This window comes from Hyperolius riggenbachi, chromosome 7, assembly GCF_040937935.1.
Source record: "Hyperolius riggenbachi isolate aHypRig1 chromosome 7, aHypRig1.pri, whole genome shotgun sequence".
NCBI classification, from domain to species: Eukaryota; Metazoa; Chordata; class Amphibia; order Anura; family Hyperoliidae; genus Hyperolius; species Hyperolius riggenbachi.
Window position 1 is genome coordinate 194,990,078 of NC_090652.1, and position 18,920 is coordinate 195,008,997.

At 44.1% G+C, this 18,920-nt stretch overlaps 1 protein-coding gene across 2 annotated transcripts in view; it reads left to right on the forward strand.

Moving 5' to 3' along the window:
- The window catches only part of CREB1 (cAMP responsive element binding protein 1), a 223,028-nt gene that overhangs the window by 134,161 nt on the left and 69,947 nt on the right, over positions 1-18,920 (forward strand). The window contains exons 1-2 of one of the 2 annotated variants that reach the window (XM_068244972.1): positions 2,498-2,582; positions 12,514-12,633. The exons of the other annotated variant lie outside the window; for it this stretch is intronic. The gene's annotated coding sequence lies outside the window, so the exon portion shown is untranslated. Of the gene's footprint in view, positions 1-2,497; positions 2,583-12,513; positions 12,634-18,920 lie in introns of those variants that run through there. 2 annotated transcript variants of the gene reach the window in all.

An 18,920-nucleotide genomic window follows, 5' to 3' on the forward strand; every position in this document is an offset into this window, starting at 1 on the left:
ATTCGCGTGCGGGTGTGCAGCATGCAAATTCTGACGGCTCTGCCGTGCAGATTTTTTTCTGCACAGCAGACCACACAGAATTCCTGACAAGTGGAAACAGGCCCATCCACTTGTATTGGTTATGCGAATTTGCATGCAAATTCGCATTAGTGGCAAAGTACCCTCAAAAAGAAATAAATATGGCAGCCTTCATATCCCTCTAACTTCAGTTGTCCTTTAAGTTTAGGAGGTCAGAAAGTGACCTGAACTTCAAATTGCTGTATACAAAGGCCCTAAAACAGCTCTTTTTTGTTTTTTTGTTTGGTTATCTCGTTAACACCTGCATAAAACTTACACACATATATTTGTCTCAAGAGGCAAAGGCAAACACCATGTTGCTCCACCTAAAATAAATAACTGAAAAAATCTATTAGATCCATCTATCTGATGCGAAATTGCATGGGGTATACCAGGCATTAGAGGCTGATGCCCCTGGTATGAACAACCATATTTGGTGGAATTGCAGACAAGTGAGAAGACTGTGGATGAGGGTCTGTCCATGGGCATCCTTCTGATTAAACACCTCTATTTCTAGGAATCCTACTCGAGCACTATTAGAACTACCACATCCAGATCTATCCAAAACACAGAATACGCTTCTTAAAGGGAACCTTAACTGAACAGGGGGTAAAGAGTTTCACTTACCTGGGGCTATGACCAGCCCCCTGCAGCAGTCCTGTGCCCTCGGAGCCGCTCTGGAATCCTCCGGTCCCCCGCTGTCACTTAGTTTCGTTTTTGACGACTCGCCTGTCGGCCGGCCGCCATGCGTATTACTGGATGCATTCTCTACTGCAATTAGCGCTGTTGTGGACCGCAACAGGTACAAAAATACGCGTGCGGAATGCTGCAACACGTATTTTTGTACGCGTTGTGTTTCGCAACAGCGCTAATTGCAGTAGAGAATGGCGCATGGCGGCCCGCCGACTGGTGAGTCGTCAAAAACGAAACTAAGTGACAGCGGGGGACCGGAGGATTCCAGAGCGGCTCCGAGGGCACAGGACTGCTGCAGGGGGCTGGTAATAGCCCCAGGTAAGTGAAACTCTTTACCCCCCCCGTTCAGTTAAGGTTCCCTTTAACTATACATTTATAGCAACTAAGGTAACTATAGCAGCAGCTTGGAACTTTCCAACGATATAATTTGAACTAGTCAAAAACAGACTTTTGCCATATCCTCTTTTCTTTTAAAATTAAAAGCAAGATAGATTAGAAGACGATATGACAAAATTCAACAAAATCTGGTCCTCATTGATTGACTACCTTCTGGGCTCAGAATGAGATAATACCTCCCTATAAATAGAACACGAACATGTAATAGAAATAATCCTATATCTAATCTAACTTGCCACTCGTCGTCCCTCTTCTTTCTTTTCTTTTTCTTCTGCCTTAATTAGCCACTTAGCCCTCTCATTTATTAGATATCAAATACACAACTATATGAGTCCTCTGTAAGCAACAAAATTTACATTCCTCTTAGGACTATCATCCTGAACTAGATAGAACTATAATCCCCATACTATGAGGTCCATGATATGTCAGCCTCAAATATTAGTAGAAGCAGTAGAGTGTTGTACCGTTTTAGCCATGAGTAAAAGCAATGAGTTTTGAATCAGGATGATTAGTACAAAGGCTCGCCAAGGCAATCCTAAATACCTGAAACTTATTTTAGTAAACTGAAACCCATTTCCTACCTACCTTTAACTATATTAAATACAAATAAGCAACCCCCATCTTCACTGGAAGCTAGGTTATAAAAAGTAGAAAGCCCAATGAGTCTGTTGCCATTTAACCATGTACAGTCAAGCCAATGGGTGGAAGACATCAACTTCTACTATTAACCACCTCCCAACCACAGGTTTTTTCCCTTTAAAAACCAGAGCAATTTTCACATTACGCTGTTCCCGTTCATTCACCAATAACTTTGTTACTAATCGCACAGAAATGATCTATATATTGTTTTGTTTTTTCTGTGGATGACAAATTAGGCTTTCTTTGGGGGATACTTTTTGTTAAGAATTTTTATTTTAGCAGCATTTTAAAGGTAGTAATATGAAGAAAAAAAATGATCAGCCATTATAGTTTTAAAATAAATAAAATAATGTGCTGAGATAGATAAAACTGACATGTTTCGATTTGCCCATTTGTCCTGGTTAATACAACGTTTAAATTGTGTCCCTAGTACAATGTATCGCGACAATATTATTTTAAAAATAAAGGTGTATTTTTTACCTTTGCATTTCTTTATACTAGATGAGTAATTACAAGCCCTTATTTGCAAACGCAATAGTGATATACATAGCTGAGTCCCTAAGGCAACTAAAGATCAATAACTATAATTGTACAGGCAGGAGGGGGAAATAAGGGGTAAAAATTGGGTATATTATTTACATCTGTAGGCGTATTAACATTTGTACGTGTATTTTCATTTTTGGCCACTAGATGTCCCCATACTATCCAGTGTGCTAAACTGCACACAGGAAGTAGTGAAAAGAGGTGAATCGCGACAGCATCTCATTGAGGCCAGAAGATCAGTAATCGGCCCTTTGGTAAGAGGGGGGGGGTGTCGCTCGCCGCTGTAAGCACCGCGGTACCAGTATCTACGCCCCTGGCGCTGAAATGAAGTCCACAGGGGCGTAGATACATGATACAGTGGTGATACAGTGTTTCAAGTTGCTAAATTAAATACGGTATATGTAAAATAAAAATTAAATCTATATTTTTCCCATTCTTTTTCCTACACAAATCCCGTAATTTCCATATTAAATCCCTGGTTATTTGCATTACAGCAGACCACTTATGTTGCTTATGATTCGTGAGGTGGGCCACTGCACTGTGTGATTTTGTAGTTCTATATGCAAACAGTTAATGTGGATAAATAGGCCGGAAGGGAGGTCATAGGGCAGATTCACTTGTCCTTCAAATAGATGGACCTATAAGAGGTGTATTAAACCAAAGAAAATGATTTAGACTACTGTACTTATGAGAGGCTATAAAAGACACCTGTACGCATTCTGGATTCTCCGTTCACACAGATGTCTAAATGGCATTAAATGATGGCCACTGCACTCATCGTTTTAAGAGCTTTCCATTCAATTACGTTTGTTTAGTTGTGCACGCAACCCCTGCATCTTGTCGTCTTGTTTAATCCTGGTTTCAGCGTAGCATGCAGATGTAAAAATGCAATGCATTTGCTGAATGACGAGAAGCGACACTGAAGGTTGCCAAATGCTTTTCTGCTCAATAGCAGAAAAGCATATGAGCGGACACTGTGTGGCTGGTTTAGAAGTCCATCTGAACCAGCCCTTACAATAAAAAAAAAAAAAAACACAGTCCAGTTCTATGTAGGTTTATCAGGATTATATGATATGCCTTTAGGGCCCGTTTCCACTATAGCGTTACGAAATCGCCGGCGAATCACCGCAGGCAAATCGCATGCGGGTGCGATTCCGCATGCGTTTTTTGCCGCGATTTCGCATGCGATTTCGCATAGGTAAGGCTGTATGCGATTTTAACCATGTCACTGCCTGTGTGAATTAACATGGGTACCTATGCGAAATCGCGGCAAAAAACGCATGGGGAAAACGCATGCGATTTCCCTATTTAATACATTGCGTGCGATTCGCCTGCATTCCACACGCAGGCGAATTCTGAGGCCCCTACCCTGCAGATTTTTTCTGCACAGAAAAACGTGCGGGGAAACGCACAAGTGGAAACAGTCCCATCCACTTGTACTGACTGTGCGAATCCGCATGCGGGCAACGCATGCGGATTCGCGACAGTGGAAACGGGCCCTTATTCTACACATGCATTACCTGCAGATCTGTTTTGAACCGATTGAGAATGTTGTACATCAAGGTGTTGTCTGTCAACCACAAACCTGGTTCAGACCTTCCATGAAAAAGGTGCAATAGGTAAATGTTCCCCTAATGGTTTCAAGATTCCCCTTGAATGATATAAGTTGGGGTTGAACTTGAGGTGCCCCTGTTTGAAAACCAACACTACTGCCTATGGGTATTCAGCAGACCTGTCTGCACTATCCACACATGCACTTACCCAGACCTGTACTTTTTTACATTTTGTTTGCTGTATGAGTGTTATGCAAGTCTCCCTGGAGCTTGTTGCCCTCTGTTTCCCCTGTACCCACTGACCTGTGCTATTACTTGTAAAGTTACCCCCTGAGATACACACACACACACACACACACACACACACACACACACACACACACACACACACACACACACACACACACACACACACACACACACACACACACACACACACACACACACACGGTACAGACCAAAAATTGGACACACCTTCTCATTCAAAGAGTTTTCTTTATTTTCATGACTGAACATTGTAGATTCACACTAAAGGCATCTAATCTATGAATTATCACATGTGGAAGTATAGTACATAACCAAAAAGTGTAAAACAACTGAAAATATGTCATATTCTAGGTTCTTCAAAGTAGCCACCTTTTGCTTTGATTACTGCTTTGCACATTCTTGGCATTCTCTTGATGAGCTTCAAGAGGTAGTCACCTAAAATGATATTCCAACAGTCTTGAAGGAGTTCCCAGAGATGCTTAGCACTTGGCCTTTTTGCCTTCACTCTGCGGTCCAGCTCACCCCAAACCATCTCGATTGGGTTCAGGTCTGGTGACTGTGGAGGCCAGGTCATCTGGAGGCGCAGCACCCCATCACTCTCCTTCCTGGTCAAATAGCCCTGTGTTTGGGGTCATTGTCCTGTTGAAAAATAAATGATGGTCCAACTAAACGCAAACCAGATGGAATAGCATGCCGCTGCAAGATGCTGTGTTAGCCATGCTGCTTCAGTATGCTTTCAATTTTGAATAAATCCCCAACAGTGTCACCAGCAAAGCACCATCACACCTCCTCCATGCTTCACGGTGGGAAACAGGCATGTAGAGACGATCCGTTCACATTTTCTGCATCGCACAAAGACACGATGGTTGGAACCAAAAATCTCAAATTTGGACTCATCAGACCAAAGCACAGATTTCCACTGGTCTAATGTCCATTCCTTGTGTTCTTTGCCCCAAACAAGTCTCTTCTGCTTGTTGCCTGTCCTTAGCCGTGGCTTCCTAGCAGATATTCTACCATGAAGGCCTGATTCACACAGTCTCCTCTTAACAGTTGTTCTAGAGATGTCTGCTGCTAGAACTCTGGAGCATTGACCTAGTCTCTAATCTGAGCTGCTGTTAATCTGCAATTTCTAAGGCTGGTGACTCGGATGAACTTATCCTCCTCAGCAGAGGTGACTCTTGGTCTTCCTTTCCTGGGGCGGTCCGCATGTGAGCCAGTTTCTTTGTAGCGTTTGATGGTTTTTGAGACTGCACTTGGGGCCACTTTCAAAGTTTTCCCAATTTTTCGGACTGACTGACTTTCATTTCTTAAAGTAATGATGGCCACTCATTTTTCTTTACTTAGCTGCTTTTTTCTTGCCATAATACAAATTCTAACAGTCTTAAGTAGGACTATCAGCTGTTTATCCACCTGACTTCTCCACAATGCAACTGATGAGCCCAACCCCATTTATAAGGCAAGAAATCCCACTTATTAAACCTGACAGGGCACACCTGTGAAGTGAAAACTATTTCAGGTGACTACCTCTTGAAGCTCATCAAGAGAATGCCAAGAGTGTGCAAAGCAGTAATCAAAGCAAAAGGTGGCTACTTTGAAGAACCTAGAATATGACATATTTTCAGTTGTTTCACACTTTTTGGTTATGTACTATACTTCCACATGTGTTAATTCATAGTTTCGATGCCTTCAGTGTGAATCTACAATGTTCATAGTCATGAAAATAAATATATATATATATATATATATATATATATATATATATATTCATACCCCTGACAAATTTTGACTTTAAGTTACTTTTATTCAGCCACCATGTAATTTTTTGATCGGAAATGACATGAGTGTCTCCCAAAAGATAAGAGGCATTATTGTGAGAAAAAAAAAACATTTCTCAGCTTTTAGTTATATTTGAGCAAAAAAGTGTCCAGTCCAAAATTATTCATACCCTACTCAATAATCAATAAAAAAGCCTTTATTGGCTATTCCAGCAATCAATCGCTTTCTATAATTGCAGACCAGCTTTTTGCATGTCTCCACAGGTATTTTTGCCCATTCATCTTTAGCAATGAGCGCCAAATCTTTCAAGTTGGAGGGTCTTCTTGCCATCACCCTGATCTTTTAGCTCCCTCCACAGATTCTCAATTTGATTCAAGCCAGGACTCTAGCTGAGCCACTCCAAAACATTAATGTCTGCTAAACATTTCTTCACCACTTTTGCTGTGTGTTTTGGGTCACTGTCCTGCTAAAATGTCCACTGGTGCCCAATGCCAAGTTTCTCTGCAGACTGCCTGATGTTGTCTTTGAGAATCCTCATATATTGCTTTTCTCTCATGGTGCCTTTTTTACTGTGATTAGATTCCCTGGTCCATTGGCTGAAAAACACCCCCAAAGCAAATGGTTCCCACCACCATGTTTGACAGTGGGAATGGTGTTCTTTGGGTTGAAGGCTTCTCCTTTTTTATGACAAATGTAGGCAACATCATTGTGACCAAACAATTCAATTTTTGTTTTATCTGAGCATAACACAGAAGACCAGATGTCATCTTCTTTGTCCAGATGAGCATTTGCAAAGGCAAAGTGAGCTTTTGTTTGCCTTATCTGGAGAAGTAGCATCCTCTTTGGTTTGCATCCGTTGAACCCAGCAGTGTTCAGTGTCCTTTGGATTGTGTGCCTTGAGGCATAGCCACCAGCAGAGCCCAGATTTACCAGGATAGCCTTGGTGGTGATCCTTGGATTCTTTATCTCCTCTCTCACTATCCTCCTGGCGAGCACAGGCATCACTTTTGGCTTTCGACCACATCCTCTGAGATTTTCCACAGTGCAGAATATCTTGTATTTTGTAATAATACTTTGCACTGTAGCCACTGGAACGGGAAAACATTTAGAAATAGCCTTGTAGCCCTTTCCTGACTTGTGAGCAGCCACAATGCGCAGCCGCAGGTACTCGCTGAGCTCCTTTGTCTTAGCCGTGACTGTCCGCAAACCAAACGCAGAGAGCTGCGGTTTTTCACCTGTTGAATTGATTAAAATGGCTGTTATCAATCAGGGTGATTAGGATGCTTTAGAACAGCCTGAACTACTTGGAATGGTATAGAACTTTGGATTTCCCCACAGACTCTAACAGTTTGTGAATAATTTTGGACTGGACACTTTTTGCTCAAATTTAAATAAAAGCTGAGAAATGTTTTGTTTTTTCCACAATATTGCCTCTTGTGCATAGTTTTATCTTTTGGAAAGAGACTCATGTAATTTCCCATCAAAAAATTACTTGGTGGTTGAATAAAAGTAACTTAAAGTCAAAATTTGCCAGGGGTATAAATAATTATTGGCAGCACTGATACAATGCTACAGTGGGATGCAAAAGTTTGTGCAACCTTGTTAATTGTCATGATTTTCCTGTATAAATCGTTGGTTGTTACAATAAAAAAATGTCAGTTAAATATATCATATCATATAGCAGACACACACCATGATGTTTTAGAAGTGAAATGAATTTTATTGGATTTCCAGAAAGTGCACAATAATTGTTTAAAAATTAGGCAGGTGCATAAATTTGGCCACCACAAAAAAGAAATGAAATCAATATTTAGTAGATCCTCCTTTTGCAGAAATTACAGCCTCTAGACCAGCCTTTCTCAACCTTTTTACCCTGGAGGAACCCTGCAAATAGCTTTTTGATCTCTAGGAACCCCCGCATTTATTTTGCAGGAGGCATGGTCTTTAAAAGTATGTGTGGCTGTTTATTTCACTACCCCTATTACACTGCAACTCATTATACTGCCTCCTAAGCCCCTAATTTAGTGCTTCTTGTTACAGTACCACCTATTATAGTGAGCTCCATTATACATCCCCACGATGTGGGAAAATGCCAAGGAACCCTTGCAGAGTACTCAAGGAAATATGGGGTTCCAGGGAACCCTGGTTGAGAAAGCCTGCTCTAGACGCTTCCTGTAGGTTCCAATTAGAGTCTGGATTCTGGCTGAAGGTATTTTGGACCATTCCTCTTTACAAAACATCTCTAGTTCATTCAGGTTTGATGGCTTTCGAGCATGGACAGCTCTCTTTAACTCACACCACAGATTTTCAATTATGTTCAGGTGTGGGGACTGAGATAGCCATTCCAGAACGTTGTACTTGTTCCTCTGTGTGAATGCCTTAGTGGATTATGAGCAGTGTTTAGAGGTCGTTGTCTTGTTGAAAGATCCAGCTCCGACTCAGCTTCAGCTTTTTCAATGATTCCTGGACATTAGTCTCCAGAATCTGCTGATATTGAGTGGAATCCATGCATCCCTCAACTTTGACAAGATTCCCAGTCCCTGCACTGGCCACACAGCCCCACAGCATGATGGAACCACCACCATATTTTACTGTAGCTAGCAAGTGTTTTTCCTGGAATGCTGTTTTTTTTTCCTCCATGCATAATGCCCCTTGTTATGCCCAAATAACTCAATTTTAGTTTCATCAGTCCACAGCACCTTATTCCAAAATGAAGTTGGCTTGTCCAAATGTGCTTTAGCATACCTCAAGCAGTTCTGTTTGTGCTATGGGCGGAGAAAAGGCTTCCTCTGCATCACTCTTGCATACAGCATCTCCTTGTGTTAAGTGCGCGGAATGGTTGAATGATGCACAGTGACTCCATCTGCAGCAAGATGATGCTGTAGGTATTTGGTGCTGATCTGTGGGTTGACTATGACTGTTCTTATTATTCACTGCTTCTTTTTATCCGAGATTTTTCTTGGTCTGCCACTTCGAGACTTAACTTGAACTGAGCCTGTGGTCTTCCATTTCCTCAATATGTTCCTAATTGTGGAAATCTCTGAGACAGCTTTCTGTATCATTCCCCTAAACCATGATGGTGAGCAATCATTGTCTACAGGTCATTTGAGAGTTGTTTTGAGACCCCCATGTTGCTACATTTCAGAGAAAATTAAGAGGAGGGAAACTTACAATTCACCCCCTTAAGGCCTCTTTCACAGTGGGACGTTAAAGTCGCTCGTTATAAAACAAGAACGCAGACTAACGCACAGCAATACAAAGTCTGTGCGACATTCACAGTGCACACGTTGCCTTGTGTGTAAAGTGTAGCAATATTTAGAAAGTGCTGCATATGCTGTGTGTTTAGCAATACATTTGCTGCGTTGTGTGTTGCACATGCTCAGTAATGTTTTTTTTTTTTTTGTAACGCATGCACCGTTTTTGTTCCATTAGTATGTGACAAAAACGGCGCACCAAGAGACACAACGCAGTGCAAAATAACGTCCAATTTCAAAACCGAGATGCGCTGCGTTAGGGACACGTTGTGCGACTTTAACGTCGCATCAAACTCAACGTCCCTCTGTGAAAGAGGCCTAAATACCCTTTCTCATGATTGTATTCACCTGTGTATGTAGGTCAGAGGTCACTGAGCTTACCAAACCAATTTGAGCTCCAATAATTAGTTCTAAAGGTCTTAGAATCAATAAAATGACAACAGTGCCCAAATTTATGCATCCGCCTAATTTTATTTAACCCATTCGCGTTCCGTCGTTTTCACTTGAGAAATGTTCACCTCCCATTCATTAGCTTATAACTTTATCACTACTTATCACAATGAACTGATCTATATCTTGTTTTTTCCGCCACCAATTAGGCTTTCTTTGGGGGGTACATTTTGCTAAGAGCCACTTTACTGTAAATGCATTTTAACAGGAAGAATAAGAAAAAAATGGAAAAAAAATCATTATTTCTCAGTTTTCAGCCATTATAGTTTTAAAATAATACATGCCTCCATAATTAAAACTCACGTATTGCATTTTCCCATATGTCCCGGTTATTACACCGTTAAAATTATGTCCCTATCACAATGTATGGCGACAATATTTTATTTGGAAATAAAAGTGCATTTTTTCCGTTTTGCATCTATCACTATTTACAAGTTTAAAATAAAAAAAAATAGAAATATTTCATCTTCACATTGATATTTAAAAAGTTTAGACCCTTAGGTAAATATTTACATGTTGTTTTTTTTTATTGTAATGTTTTTTTTTTTTAATTTTTTATATTAACCACTTCCCTACCACGCTATTTTGTGCTGATCGGTGCTGCGTGGGCTCTCCAGCCCGCAGCACCGATCAGCTAGCAGCCAGGCCGATCAGACTTCCTACCTTTTTTCCCCACTAGGGGGATGTCCTGCTGGGGGGGTCTGATCGCCGCCGGCTGCTTGCGCTTGCGGGGGGGGGGGCTCTTCAAAGCCCCCCTCCGCAGCGCTTCCTGGCCTCCTTCCCCTTCCCTCCCTCTCCCTCCCCCTGTGAGCGGCCTGCGCCTGATGGGATAGGCTTTAGCCTATCAGATGCCGGTGATCCCCGGCCAATCAGAGGCCGGGGATCACCGATCTCCTCTACGGCGCTGCTGTGCAGCAGCGCCGTATACATGTAAACACCGGGGAAGGTCTTCCCCGTGTGTTTACATTTACCCTGCGAGCCGCCGATCGGCTCGCAGGGTGTTCACGGAGACACCCTCCGGGAACTGACATGCCGTTTCCATGGAATACACTTCAGGATTCAGGGGCGTGTATATACGCTCCGAGAATCCGGAAGTGGTTAAACATTTTATTTGGGTGGTTTTGGGAGGGTGAGATGTAAACAATAGTGTTATAATGTAAATGTGTGTTGATTTTTTTTTTTTTTAGTTTTAGTTGTAGTATTACTGTTTGGCCACAAGATGGCGGCCATGAGTTTGTTTACATGACGTCACTCTAAGTGTAACATACGCTTAGAGGGACGCATGGGGGACGCTACAGCCAGAAAAAGCGCAGCTTCCGAGAGAAGCCGTCGCTTTTTTAGTGGGGGAGAGGAATCGGTGATCGGGCACCATAGCCCGATTCACTGATTGCCTGGCTAACGAACTGCGGGCCGGGTGCACGCGCGTGATCAGCCGCGGGTGCGCGCATGGTTCCTGGACGTAGAAACTACGTCCAGGAACTAAAACATGTTAAACAATTATTGCACACTTTCTGTTAAATCCAATAAACTTCATTTTACTTCTCAAATATCACTGTGTGTGTCTGATACAGGATATATTTAACTGACATTTATATTAATCGTAACAACTAACGATTTATACAGGAAAATCAAGACGATTAACAAGGTTGCCCAAACTTTCAGGAAAACCATTTACAATAGATGTATATATCACACGCAACCATCTCTCTTTGACCTACAAGAGGAATTGAGACACTTGATGATGGTGAAAATTGGATTCTAGCATAAATAAGCAGAAGGGAACAAAGGTTTTTTCCCCGAGGTGGAAACCCTTCCTTTTAGCTACAATGACAACAGCTGAACTACAGCAGTTGGTCACCCCATTTAAATATACGCCCGGGTACGCAAAAGCTGATCTCTCTGGCTCTTTGGGACGATTGAAAGTGAGATCCCCCCCCCATTGCCTCTATGTAGGAGGGACATCTGTGTTGGATGACCTGCTGGACTTGTTTGACAGGCCGTTGCTTTGGGGAGAGCAAGAAGTGATCGGGGGAGGGGGTAGAGGGAATAAAGAGGAGGAGTTGAGGTTTTGGGACAGGATGGGAGTTTTGTAATTCTGCAATTCTCATTTCATGTGTGTGATGCTGTTATTAACATTTTGGTTTAAAGATGTGAAATCTCAATAAAACACTTAAAAAAAAAATACTCATAGCTATTGTATTTGTTTTGTTTTATTTTTTTTTTCGTCCTTAGTTTATACTTTAGGGGTAATGATAGGAAATATCCTCATTCATGCTGGCAGTGACTTGCTTGAATGGCCAGTAGAGTTCACCTTTCTAGACATTAGTTAAGCCATCTTAAGGGCTCAAACCCAATAGAAGCCTTTTCTAAGCGCTAAAGATTTGAAAAAATTCTTGTTAATGCAATGCTATGGGGGATTTTTATGAAATCACATCACTCAAGTGGGATCACACCCATTAGCAAGAGCTTTTCAGATCACAAAGCGCTTATAAAAGCGCTCCTAGTGGGTTTTAGGTCTAAAGCTTCACACACATCCTGTTGCAGAACAATGTGTATTATACTATAGAAAGGATAAAAGAAGCCGTAGGTGGTATATGAGCAAGCGGCATTTACAAAGCATGTATTGTTGCATGTCATGCACTGATGTGTCATAATCTCTAAATACTGGGGGCACTGGTATGCTACATTCTCAGCTTTATCTGTTAATGATTATCTAGCATGTGTCTGAGGCTTACCATTTAGAAGGGCCCCTACTAATCCCCACCTATGATCACTCAAACCACTCAAGGAGGGGTGCTGCATCCTCCCAGAGACTTAAGATGCCTGCAGTCATTTCTTTTTATTGACCTAGAGTGCTCACAATTACTCCATGTCTTCCCTGCCAGGTTTGGTGGAGAAGGGGACCAGCTTGCCACTCAACCTCCCTTCCATTCTTCGTTATGAGAGGCAACATTAGATTACCATGATCACTGATGCTTGGAGGACCTATGCAGTCTATTCAGAGGGTAAGGTCCTGAGACCATCAAAGCAGAGGATTTAGACAATCGGAGGAAACATGGTTAAGATAGGTAGGGGTGTTGGCGTTTAGTTAAAATTAAATGATTTTTGGAAGTATTTTTGAGAAAATAGACTGCAGTTTTGCTATAAAATTGTTCTTCTCGAACCTATAATGTTTATACAATAATGTTTAAAGTCAATGGGAATCATTTTTTTTTTTCAAAAAAGACAAATGCCCAGGGAAGGTTCTGTGCCCTATAGAGCCTTCCCTCTCCTCTCACGGTCCTCATTCAGCGCTGGCAATTTGGTTAAATACTGTTGTCTTTGCCGGGAGGCTTCGGAAGTCTTCTGGAACAGAGTTCTCCCGAAGATGGGCCGCTCCATACTGCGCACTCGCCCTCTCTCACACAATTGCGCGTGCGGAGTTTGGAGCCGCCTGCCCCCGCGGTGGCCAATTCAAACGGAGGAGCTGCCACTGTAACGAGGGGACCGGGAGAGGATAAGAAAGGCTCTATAGGACCCAGAGACTTCCCTCTTCTTAGGTAAGTATCTGGCTTTTTTTAAACTGATTCCCACACTTTACTTTACTTTAAAGGAAGTCCATTCTTTTTTGTCTGTGACCACCATTTTAAGGAAAGTTAAAGGAAAGAAGCTCCAAATGTTACCAGCGAAGCACATCCCTGGTAACCTCTGGTCCTGGATAACTGAGGCAGTCATTTCTTATACTTAGTGCTTTCTCGGTTTAGTTAGGCTTGGTTCACACATAAATCTGTACATGTCCGGTCCTGCCAATTTTGCATCCATTTTCTATCAGTTTTACCTGACTGGACCAGAAATGTGCACCTTTTATGTGTGATCACACCCATAGAAAACTAATATAAAACTGACAGGACTGGATCGGAAATATACACTTTTTATGTGTGAACGCAGCCATAGAAATACATATAGTGGTTTACAAAAGTATTCGGCCCCCTTGAAGTTTTCCACATTTTGTCATATTACTGCCGCAAACATGAATCAATTTTAATGGAATTCCACGTGAAAGACCAATGCAAAGTGGTGTACACGTGAGAAGTGGAACGAAAATCATACATGATTCCAAACATTTAAAAAAAAAAAAAAACTGCAAAGTGGGGTGTGCGTAATTATTACTATAAATACTTTGTAGAACCACCTTTTGCTGCAATTACAGCTGCCAGTCTTTTAGGGTTTGTCTCTACCAGCTTTGCACATCTAGGGACTGAAATCCTTGCCCATTCTTCTTTGCAAAACAGCTCCAGCTCAGCCAGATTAGATGGACAGCGTTTGTGAACAGCAGTTTTCAGATTTTGCCACAGATTCTCGATTGGATTTAGATCTGAACTTTGCCTGGGCCATTCAAACACATAGATATGTTTTGTTTTAAACCATTCCATTGTTGCCCTGGCTTTATGTTTAGGGTCATTGTCCTGCTGGAAGGTGAACCTCTGCCCCAGTCTCAAGTCTTTTGAAGACTTCAAGATGTTTTCTTCCAAGATTGCCCTGTATTTGGCTCCATCCATCTTCCCATCAACTATGACCAGCTTCCCTGTCCCTGCTGAAGAGAAGCACCCCCAGAGCATAATGCTGCCATCACCATATTTGACAGTGGGGATGGTGTGTTCAGAGTGATGTGCAGTGTTAGTTTTCCGCCACACATAGCGTTTTGCATTTTGGCCAAAAAGTTCCATTTTAGTCTCATCTGACCAGAGCACCTTCTTCAATGTTTGCTGTGTCCCCCACATGGCTTGTGGCAAACTGCAAATGGGACCACTTATGCTTTTCTGTTAACAATGGCTTTCTTCTTGCCACTCTTCCATAAAGGCCAACTTTGTGCAGTGCACGACTAATAGTTGTCCTATAGACAGATTCCCCCACCTGAGCTGTAGATCTCTGCAGCTCGTCCAGAGTCACCATGGGCCTCTTGACTGCATTTTTGATCAGCGCTCTCCTTGTTCGGCCTGTGAGTTTAGGTGGACAGCCTTGTCTTGGTAGGTTTACAGTTGTGCCACACTCCTTCCGTTTCTGAATGATCGCTTGAACAGTTCTCCGTGGGATGTTCAAGGCTTTGGAAACCTTTTTGTAGCCTAAGCCTGTCAGGAACCGGCCCGCGGCACGCCTGCGTATACGGTTCCCGACTGCGGGTTTGACCAGATTGAGAGGGGAAGCAGCCTTAGTCAAGCTAAAACAAGGCTGGGACCCCTCAGAACACCTCTCACTGCCACCACTAGCGGTTCGCTAGACACTTCCACTCTGCTGTCGAGTCCTCAGCGCGCACTCCGCGTTTTCGTATTTGGGTCAGCTTTGCGCTTAGGCCAAATACGGGAACGCCACGCACCCACACACACACACAGTTGCAATCTTACACTGTCGTGAAGCAAAGACCCACTAACAGTCGTTCCGAACGATACTGTTAGCCACTCTGCTGTCGCTACTCGCACTGGCGTTGTTCGTACGTTGGGTCAGCTGCGCGCTTAGGCCAACGTATGACAAACGCCCCCACACACAATGCAATTACAATTTCATACGGTAGTGTTGCTCAAGCGTACAATTAGGCATGAACTTATACACGGTTACACTTCAGTCTCTTCTAGGCTATGAGTGTTAGTTTAGTACGGCAGAAGTCAAACTTATTAAATAATAATTTAATATTCTAGAAAAACATAGAACAATGCAGAACTTAATATATACAAAAAGATTACAAAAAACAAAGTAAAAATGTTACAAGATAAAAGTTACAAAAATAAGAGGTTACAAAGATAACACACACGGATATTTGCGTAAAAATAAACGGGGGAAAAAAGAACGTTACCAGCTTAGGTTAGAACGTTGTTTGACGGGAGTCGCAATCCTCCCTAGCTATTCGCTACCTCCGAGAGAAGATGGTCACTAGGCATTTGCCTCTGCTTTTTATACTCTGAGCTACGCCTGGAGGCTGCAACTTCCTTGGGGAGGGGAGGAACTAGGTTTTAATTAAATCTCAGACATATTCCATTTCCAGGTAAAAGTCTATACATAAAAGATTGTGAAGTGAGTCTTTCAACTCCAGGTGAAAACTTGATTAAGGCTTTTTCCTGTCTCCGTTTTATTAGATGTAATTTACAGGTATAGTTTTGCACCTCCACTAATGATTTAATTTCCACAGGTAAAAATGGTATCAACAGGACTTCACCCATTTCTAATAGCCTGTCATGTACATTTCAAACGTTCTTGTGTTAGTCTCCAGGCTCTGGTCCTCTTGCTTTGTGTATTGAGACAATGGGCCGTCTCCTGAGTTCAAAAGCCAGGCAGATAATCCCATTAGCACTCTCAGAGGAACTGCATACAGACTCAAAGCACCTCATATGGTCAAGACAATCACCCATTTCCTTGCCCCAAGCAACTCAAGGTAACCTGCTCCCTTCTGGCAGAAAAAAATGAAAGAATATGTTCCTGTTATCCTTAATATCATCAGCACCTCAATATATCTCCACACCTCCGCCGTTAACTTGGTGCAAGGCAGATGATCTTCCCAGATTATCCTGTCAGCACCTACATTGTTGGTTCTGCTTGACGGGACAGTCCATCAGCATTCCCATGATTGCTCCCCTTCCGGATAGCGCTGGCAGGTGATTCTAAAGAATCATCCTGCCAAAGCCTACATTGACGGCCTGGCCGGGTGGGGTAACCCTTTTAGCATCCTCAGGAGGGTTCCCCACCTGTCAGTTAGCTCCAAGCTACACGACTGGAAAGCTAGGTCAGGTTGCTGCAATGTGTCGTTGCCCTTGGCAACCTGACGTAACCAACCAGGGGAATGCGGGTCAGTGACGACCGTGAATTCGTGACCATAAAGACAGTGCTGCAGCTGGGGAAGGGTCCCCACAGTCGCTACACGCACTCTCTATAGTGGCAGGACCTATCTCTCGGTCCCTTTGGGGAACGATTATCTGCCGGTCTGTCTCCTCCACTTCGGACAGCTCAGAGGGAATAACTTCCCAGGACCCTCTCAGCCCGCCCCTCCCAGCTGGTGACCTGCTAGCTAGCCCCCTGAGCTCTTCCAGGCTGCTGTCAAATCGAACAGCCCCAGAGAGCTCAGTGCTGCCTGTAACACATTCCAGGAAGGCTGCAGATGGAGAGGCTCCTGGGCCCTCCGGGCCAGGTTCCGAGTTGGATGTGGCTGACCCAGCAACATTTGCCACTTCGGTGGACAGTCCCTCTGCTGTAGACCCGCTAGCGCTGCGGGTTACCACTGCAGCTGAGGGAGTGCCCACATTATACACATCATGAATCACATCACATTTGGTCTTAAAAACATCTGAAGGGGAAAGATCTGGCCTGGTGCCGTCTGCCCCTTCAGTGGGCAATTCATCTGCTGCAGCCCAGCGAGCCCGGCTGGTTACTCCTGCAGCCGACGGAGTGTCCACCTGACACACAGCATTCTGTAGCACAACACATATGACATCAGCATTATCCATCTTACACATAATGACATTTAGAACATTACATTCCACATCAACATTATCTGCTGCATTATACCCAGTGCTACCCAGCACTTCACAAGTAGCATCACTAGTTCTTGCATCGATCGCCTCGATAGTCCATGCGTCATAAAGGACATCATCAGTTTCTGCATTCTCCGGATCAACATGTCCCACTCCAGGCCTAGGCACTGGAGAATCACTAGGGCTGGCTCCTAGCAAACAGTCCATAGCCCCTGGGGCCTCGCCAGCACTCCCCATTTGCACAGCATTATCCAACAGTACCTTGCAAGAGTCCTGAACGTCTGCTGGGGATGCAGGCCCCACAGGGTTTGGAGTAGGCTCATACCGGGCCACTAACCGTCCCAGGTCTGTACCCAGCAAAACGTTGGTGGGGATTTTGTCGGTTACCCCAACTTCTTTCAATCCGCTGCCGGCCCCCCAATTCAGGTGGACCAAGGCGGTGGGTATGGCTGGGGTGACACCCCCAATTCCTCGGACAGCAATCATTTTCCCAGGTATGTACTGCTCCGGGTTCACGAGCTGGGGATGTATGAGAGTCACTTCTGCTCCAGTGTCCCTCAGCCCAGTGGCAATTTTACCCCCAACCGTGACAAGCTGCAGATTCTCTGCATAGCCAGTAGCATTCCTGGTAGCACACAAAGCCGTTGGGACTTCACTGGGGTTTGAGGCCTCACTGGATTTTGGGGCCTCCCTCTTCCTCTCTGGGCAAGTCGTGCTGATATGACCCACCCTGTCACATACAAAGCATTTCCTAGTGTCAGGTTGCTTGAATCCAGGAGAGAGCGGTGCTTGCCTCCTCTGGGTGCTGGGTGAAACAGGTTTAGCAATCTGTTCTCCTCTCCAGCTGGGCGTAGTAGTCCTCCGGGACTCAGGTGCTCTATGGGCGGTGTAGGCATCGGCCATTTCCGCAGCCTCATCCACTGTCTTTGGTTCTCGATCCAGCACAAACAGCCGGACCTCAACAGGACAGGTGTGTAGGAACTGGTCTTTTATCATCAGCTCCTGCAGGGCATCCAAGGTTTTAACTGACAGTCCTTTTAGCCAATGCTGGAAGGCAGTGCGCAGGGTGCAAGCATGATCCAGGTAGCTGTCATTAGGACCTCGCTGCACTGTCCTGAAACGTTTTCGATACACCTCTGGCGTGAGGTGGTATCGTGCAATGATGGCTTTCTTAATTGCCTCAAAGTCTGTTTCTTCCTCCTGGGGGAGACTCACAAACGCCTCCAGGGCCTTGCCTCTCAGCCCTGGGGTGAGGTATCTTGCCCACTGCTCACGGGGCACCCCATACTGCCGACAAGTCCTCTCAAACCCCTGTAGGAAAGTGTCTATGTCAGAATCCTTGTTCATATCCAGGGGGATTCTGTGGACTCGCTCACCTTCGCGTTCTGCGGGTCCAGCAGACCGGTTCTGCTGCTGAAGTTTAGCCAGCTCCAGCTGGTGTTGCCGTTCAGCACTTTCCCTCTCGGCCTGGAGTCGCTGTGCAGCTTGTTCCCTCTCGGCCTAGAGTCGCTGTTCCGCTTGTTCCTTCTCTGCCTGTCGGTGCAGTAGGATCAGCTTTAGGCGCAGTTCAGGATCAGCCGAGTTCAGTAGCTGTAGATCAGCTTCCAGAGATGTCATCTCAGTGTTCGGTGGATCATCCAGGACATCGTCTCCACTCGCATCCTGTAGCGGGAGCGATTCCTCCTCTGGCGTGTCGTGAGCTGCATCCACTGACGTTGAAGCACGGGCTTGCTCTGCCTCATCATACTCCTCGAGCGCATGAACTAACTGCTCCTTAGTCTGGCCGCTCACCGTCT